The following is a 6551-nucleotide window of genomic DNA, read 5'->3' as shown; positions in this document are numbered from 1 at the left end:
ATAGCCAGAACCTGGAAACAACCTAGATGCCCTTCAATGGAAGAATGGATGAAGAAAGAGTGGAATATATACATATGAGAGTACTACTCAGCGGTAAAAAACAATGACTTTGCGAATTTTGCATGTAAATGGATGGAAATAGAAAACACTATCCTGAGTGAGGTATCCCAGTCCCAAAAAGTTAAAGAGCTTTTAAAATGCTAAACACTTCTTAAAACTTAAGCTGCAGCATTAATAGGGTATATACAGTACTGCCTGCTACCTGGCCCAGTCTAAAACTTAAGCTGTGCCATTATTATGGCACTTCATTCTCAATCTGCACAGTCTAACATGGTTGATCTGCTTGCACCTCTGAGCCACACACACCATCCCAGTTCCAGGCAAAAAACTGGGTCATGATGACATCAAGCAAGTAGCAGCACACTGCTCACAATTCCCATCCAAATACTTGGTCTTTTGAAAGAGCTAGCGGTCTCAATGGCGATGTGATCCAAAAAACATGCATTTAAAAACAGCACAGCTATTTTCCTTTTGATATGGCTGAATCAGGAAATCCTCTCTTAAAGGAGCTTCAGTATGCCGCCAGAAAACAGCAAGGAGTTGTGTTATACTTTGTATTTTTGAATCTAGAATTCCTTTTTATGCCTTCTCATGTTTTACATGCATTTAGTTCACCACATTAGAGCCAATCTGTTGGAGGCAGTTGCTTGTTGGTTTCTGGCTGTTCAGGTCTGAAATAACCACATAGAAACTGTATTGATTAAGTCACTGTTTGGCCCATTAGCTCTAGCTTCTTATTGGCTAAATCTTACATCTTAATATAACCCATTTCTCTTAATCTGTGTATGTCCACATAGCAGTGACTTACTGGCTAAAGTTTTGGCATGCCTGACTCTGGTGGCTCCATCATTACTCTTTGACTTTGCCCTTCTTCCTCCCGGCATACAGCCTAGCTTTCCTGACTTAGTTCAGCTCTTCCCTGCCATAGGCTCAAAGCAGTTTATTTATTTATTAACCAATAAAAGCAACACATAGGCAGAAGGAGCTCCCATACCACACACACACACACACACACACACACACACAAACATATGTGTGTGTATTTAATTTTCAATTCTTTTCACAATCTGAGTGAGAAAAAATCTCGTTTCCATAATTATTAAGGTTTCTGACTTTCTTTTTCACCTTCATTTCTTGAACAACAGTACTTCATTCCCCCATTGATCCATTTCTGTTATTCTTGACTAAGTCAGCATTGCAGTCTGCAACTTAAAAACCATCTTGTCCTCTATTGTTCAACTATTCAACTATTTATTCACTATCTCATCTCTAAGAAAGAGGGGTTCTTAGTCTCTTTATCCACACATATGATGTCTACTTTTCTTGAATGACTTAATTACCTAATATCCTTCAACCTACTTTATTTCTCAATCCAAATATGTATTTTTCTATTTATCATCATATGTTGGGTTCTGTCAACTCAATTATTGCTTTAGATTTATATATTCTTATACTTAATTTTGCTCCAAAATTTAAATAAGATACTTTATATTGATTACATGGTGATTTCAATTTATAATACTATTTTTCTCCAAATTCTGAAGTGTAGCACAAATATTTGTTGCCCATTTTTATTTCTGTCTCTATCATGTCTCTTATATGAGCTTTTGTTATATATCTAATTTTCATTTGGTGGTTCTGTATCAGCAAATGGAAGACCAAGTAATACAGTTGTTTAACTCAACAATTTACATTTCCCTTTGTTGTAAAGATAATAAATATTCACCTAAAAATCATAAATCTTCTTGTTTCAAAAAACAATGAAGTTCTTGTAAGTTCATAAAAGAACCTCAGGTCTCACTATCCTTTCCAAGCTAGAGTTATGCCTCTGCAAATGGACTTTTTTGACATTAGTACATCTCAACATTAGTACTGTAGTGCTCCAGTAGAATATATTGTCTTTGCATCATCTAGGTAAACCTGATAAACCCACATCTAATTGAAATTATGCTGGAAGAATGCAGTTGAGAATGCAGAGAAAATGAATTTGATTCAATGAGATTCTGGACCAGGATATGGAGCAGGTGAATGAGCTAAAGGAGAATATAAATAAGGCCCTGAGTGCTGAGAACATGGATGATGCCGTACAATGCTACTCTGAATCAATTAAAGTAGATTCCCAGAAGCATGTGCTTTATAACAATTGTTCCGCAGCCTATGCCAAGAAAGGATACTACCAGAAGACCTACAAGGATGGCTGCAAGATTGTTGACCTGAATGGATTCTGACAGGAGCAATCAGTATTCAAGAAAAGCAGCAGCCTTTGAGTTCCTAAATCTATTTGAAGAAGCCAAAGAAACCTATAAAGAGTGTTTAAAACATGAAGCAAATAACCTCCAATTCAAGGAGGTTTTGCAGAATATGGAGGCTAAGTTGTCAGAGAGAAAATGCATGAATTGTTCTAACTTCCCTAATCTATACCAAAAGTTGGAGAATGATGCCAGGACAAGGACTCTGTTTCATGACCCAACCTACCTGGAACCCATAAAACAGATAAGGAACAAACTTTCAGATGTGGGCATAAAAATACAAGATTCATAGACCATTCATTACTACTTTCAGTGTAATCCTTGGGGTTGATCTGGACAGTATGGATCAATAGAAAGAGGCAGCAACACCCCAAACCCCACCACTTCCCAATAAAAAGGCTAAACCTGACCCAATAGAAGAAGATATTCCAGAGAATATGAAAAAGGCACTGAAAGAAAAATAGATGGGAAATAATTCCTACCAAAAAAAAAAAAAAGATTTAACATGGCTGCTGTGGGACATTGACCTTGTACCCTGTAAAGATTTATCAGTTGTATTTTAATAAAATGTTGATTGGTCAGTAGTCAGGCAGGAAGTATAGGTGGAACAACCAAGTAGGAAGTGTGGGTGGGGCAATGAGAATAGGAGAATTCTTGGAAGAGGAAAGACTCAACCCGTAGTCTTAGCCAAGATTTAGAGGAAACAAGATGAGAATGCCTTGCTGATAAAAGGTACCAAGCCATCTGGCTAATATAAACAAGAATTATGGGCTAATATAAGATGTAAGAATCAGTTAATAAGAAGCCTGAGCTAATAGGCCAACCAGTTTATAAATAATGTAGTTTTTTGTGTGTTTCTTTGGAGCTGAACAGCAGTAGAGCTTGTGGAACAGAAACCTTCTTTCAACAAATGGTGTACAATGTGGGACTAAATCCAATTAAAACCTGAAAGAGTTTGAAATGTAATTCTAGACACAAATGAACAGAATTAAGCATGGCTTTTTGGTAGCAGCATTTTCTCAGGTCTGCTATGTTTGCCAGAGGCAAGTGCACCTCATTTAGGAGCAGCTACCAAACTCAGCCTTAGCTAAAACAACTTTTCAGCCCCTTTAAGAGGCCATGCTACAAAACACTTAAGTAGTATTTATAAATAGCTGAAAGCATGGATATTTGTGGTGGCTGGAACCTTGAAAGATCATAGAGTTGTGGCAATAAACATGGCTCTGACCAGTACCTCTGCCATGATGCTAGACTCTCAGAAATCTAAGGAATGGGCTGGATCCAGCTGTCAAAGACACAGTTTTAATAATAACCTTATCACTTATCAAATTAAATACTCATGTAGTCAGAAAAAGATAGAGATATAGTTAAGAGTGATTCAGATTTTTTTAAAAAAGCTATACATGGCTCACAGTATTTTGAAAAATGTATGTAGGCTTGGAAGAGAAAAGAAAAGGGATAAACTCCTTAAAATAAAAAAGACAAAAAGATTAGTTAGATGTGCTGGCACACACCTTAAATCCCAACTCCTAGAAAGCAGAGGCAGACAGATCTCTGTGAGTTCAAGGTGTGCTAGCACACACCTTAATCTCAACACTTGGGAGGCAGAGGCAGGTGGATCTCTGTGTGTTTAAGGACAACCTGGTCTACAGAGCGAGTCCCTGGACAACCAAAGATATACAGAGAAACCTTGTCTCAAAAAACAAAAACTTAAAAATAAAAATAAAAGAAATAGAGTTTAAAATAAAGCCATGTAAAGATGGAAAATACACATATAGTCTGGATACTGTACGTTATCATGTTGTCTTTGAATGACTTGATGGCTGAGGAAGGAATCACTGCTGTTAAATGATATTTGATTATAAATGCTGCTGGATTAATACAAGATAAATATTTTGAAAATACTTTGACTTCAGAATTTAAGTCAAAAGAGATGCTACTTTAGAGAAGATGGTTATTTTTGTTTCCACAGGAAATGAGAGGCTGCGGATTCATTCTGGGTTAAGAAAAATCAAGTTTGATAAAGAAAAATACCCTGAGAAACCTCTGATAGGAGTAGATGGCCCAGGTGTGTGAGTTCTACATCCAGAACACCTTGAAGACTGAGATGATCAAGTCTCACAGAATATTCCAGTCAGGACTTGACCATAATTCTAAATCTTCTTTTGGGCCTCATAAGTTTATTGGCACCCACAATCAGCAGGAAGTAGCCTGGAAAACTATGCCTACATTCCCAAAATTGGATTATGGATGTTTGTCTTTGTTTAGTGTGTTGGTTACAAGTTGTTATGGATACTGTCAGGAAGAAAGCTAAGCAAATGAGATTAGAATCAGAGTCCTTGATTTGAAAAAGGGGGGAGGGTGCTGTGGGACACTGACATTGTACCCTGTAAAGATTCATCAGTTGTATTTTTTAATAAAATGCTGACTTGCCAGCAGCCAAGCAGGAAGTGTAGGTGGGGCAACAAGAATAGGGGAATTGTGGGAAGAGGAAATACTCAGTCTGTAGTGTGACCCAGATGCAGGGAAAGTAAGATGAGAATGCCTCGCTGATAAAAAGTGCCAAGTCATGTGGCTAAAATAGACAAGAATTATGGGCTAACATAATAGGTAAGAAGAATTAGTTGATAAGAAGCCTGAACTAATAGGCCAACCAGTTTATAATTAATGTAGACTTCTATGTTTTTCTTTATGGCTGACTGACTGAGGAACTGTCAGGAGAGAAACCTTTTGTCAACACATGGCCTTAAAGCATTTGACAGGGCCTAGGAAATGGACCCCACCAATATGGCTTACATAACTAATCAGAAGCTGTTTACTTTGAGAAAAAACTACAACAAAAGCCGGAAGCTCAAGAAGGTGATTGAAGTGGGCAGAGAGAAACGAGAGGGTTAGCAACAGACTGCCAAAACTTATGCTCGAATTGGCAATTTCTATCAAAGAAGAATAGTACAAAATGCTACCCATTTCTATAATAAATCTCTACCAGAGCACTAAATCCTAGACATGCTCAAGAAGTGCCAGCAGTCAGAGAAAAACCTGAAGGAACAAAAGTGACTGTCCTACTTCAATCCTGACTTAACTTTGGAGAAGCAAGGACAATGAATGCTTCCAGAATGGTGATGCTCCCAGTCGATGAAGCACTATACAGAAGCCATTAAATGGACCCTAAGAGATGCCAAACTGTATAGTAACTGAGCTACCTGCTACATCAAACTCCTGAAGTTTCTTCTGGCACTCAAGGACTGTGAAGATTGTATCCATATGGAGCCAATCTTCATCAGGGTTATGCCCAGAAAGCAGTCTCTTGGGAAACCATGAAGGGCTATACATATGGCATGGATGTGTACCAGAAGGAGCTAGACCTGGACTCCAGTTGTAAGGAGGTAGCAGATAGTTAACAATACTGTATGATGTCATAGTACAACAGACATGACAGCCCTGAGGATGTGAAGCTGGGGGTCATGGCTGATCCTGAGGTGGAGAAGATTATGATTGACCTAGCTATGAGATTCATCCTGGAACAGATGCAAAAGGACCCCCTGGCTCTGAGCAAACATTTAAAGAATGCTGAAATGACACAGAGGATCCAGAATCTGGTGATAACTTAGTTTTTTCCTGTTCTCTTTGCCCAAGTGGAAAGCTGAACTGGGAAGGTGGTGAGGACCACTGTTCAGAGTTGGGAAAAGAAAGGCTTATCTTTATAATTATATATACCTTCAAGGAAGACATTCATCCATTGCCACCTCAGGCCCTCTCACACAAACTTGGTCTCTTCACTGCTGACCTAGACTGCCTTTGCCTGCCCTCCCTAAAACCCCTATCACTGTCTCAGCTGCTCACTTATAGTTAATTATTTTTCATTTGGGGCAGTGGATGCATAAGGTAAGGGGAGATATTCTTCCCAACCTAGGATCTCAGCTATTTTCACTTGTTGTTACCCCATGTCCTTCAATAACACAAGCCAGTTAGGCATGGGTATATGTTTATTTTTTAAAAAAAAATATCTTATTCTGATTCTGTAGTCTAGCTCAACAACCCCATAAGATTTCAATTGATATCAGTTCTCCTCATGGCCAATAAAACGTCCATGATATTTCCCAAAGCTATTCTTTGAATACCCTATTTATTCTTGATAGTTTCTTAATATTCTTGCCATGTTTACTTATTTTATGCTATCCAAACAAGACAAAGGTGTTCTGTCACAGAGCTATTTCAAGGTGAATACAGGTTTTTTTTTTT

General features: G+C 38.1%; 1 pseudogene; it reads left to right on the top strand.

Annotated features, from left to right (window-relative positions):
• The first annotated feature begins 2056 nt into the window (after positions 1-2056).
• Positions 2057-5920, top strand: LOC142859929 (stress-induced-phosphoprotein 1 pseudogene; annotated as a pseudogene).
• Positions 5921-6551: the final 631 nt, after the last annotated feature.

The sequence above is a fragment of the Microtus pennsylvanicus genome, chromosome 1, assembly GCF_037038515.1.
Source record: "Microtus pennsylvanicus isolate mMicPen1 chromosome 1, mMicPen1.hap1, whole genome shotgun sequence".
Lineage (NCBI taxonomy): Eukaryota > Metazoa > Chordata > Mammalia > Rodentia > Cricetidae > Microtus > Microtus pennsylvanicus.
This window is presented reverse-complemented; position numbering and strand designations above follow the sequence as displayed.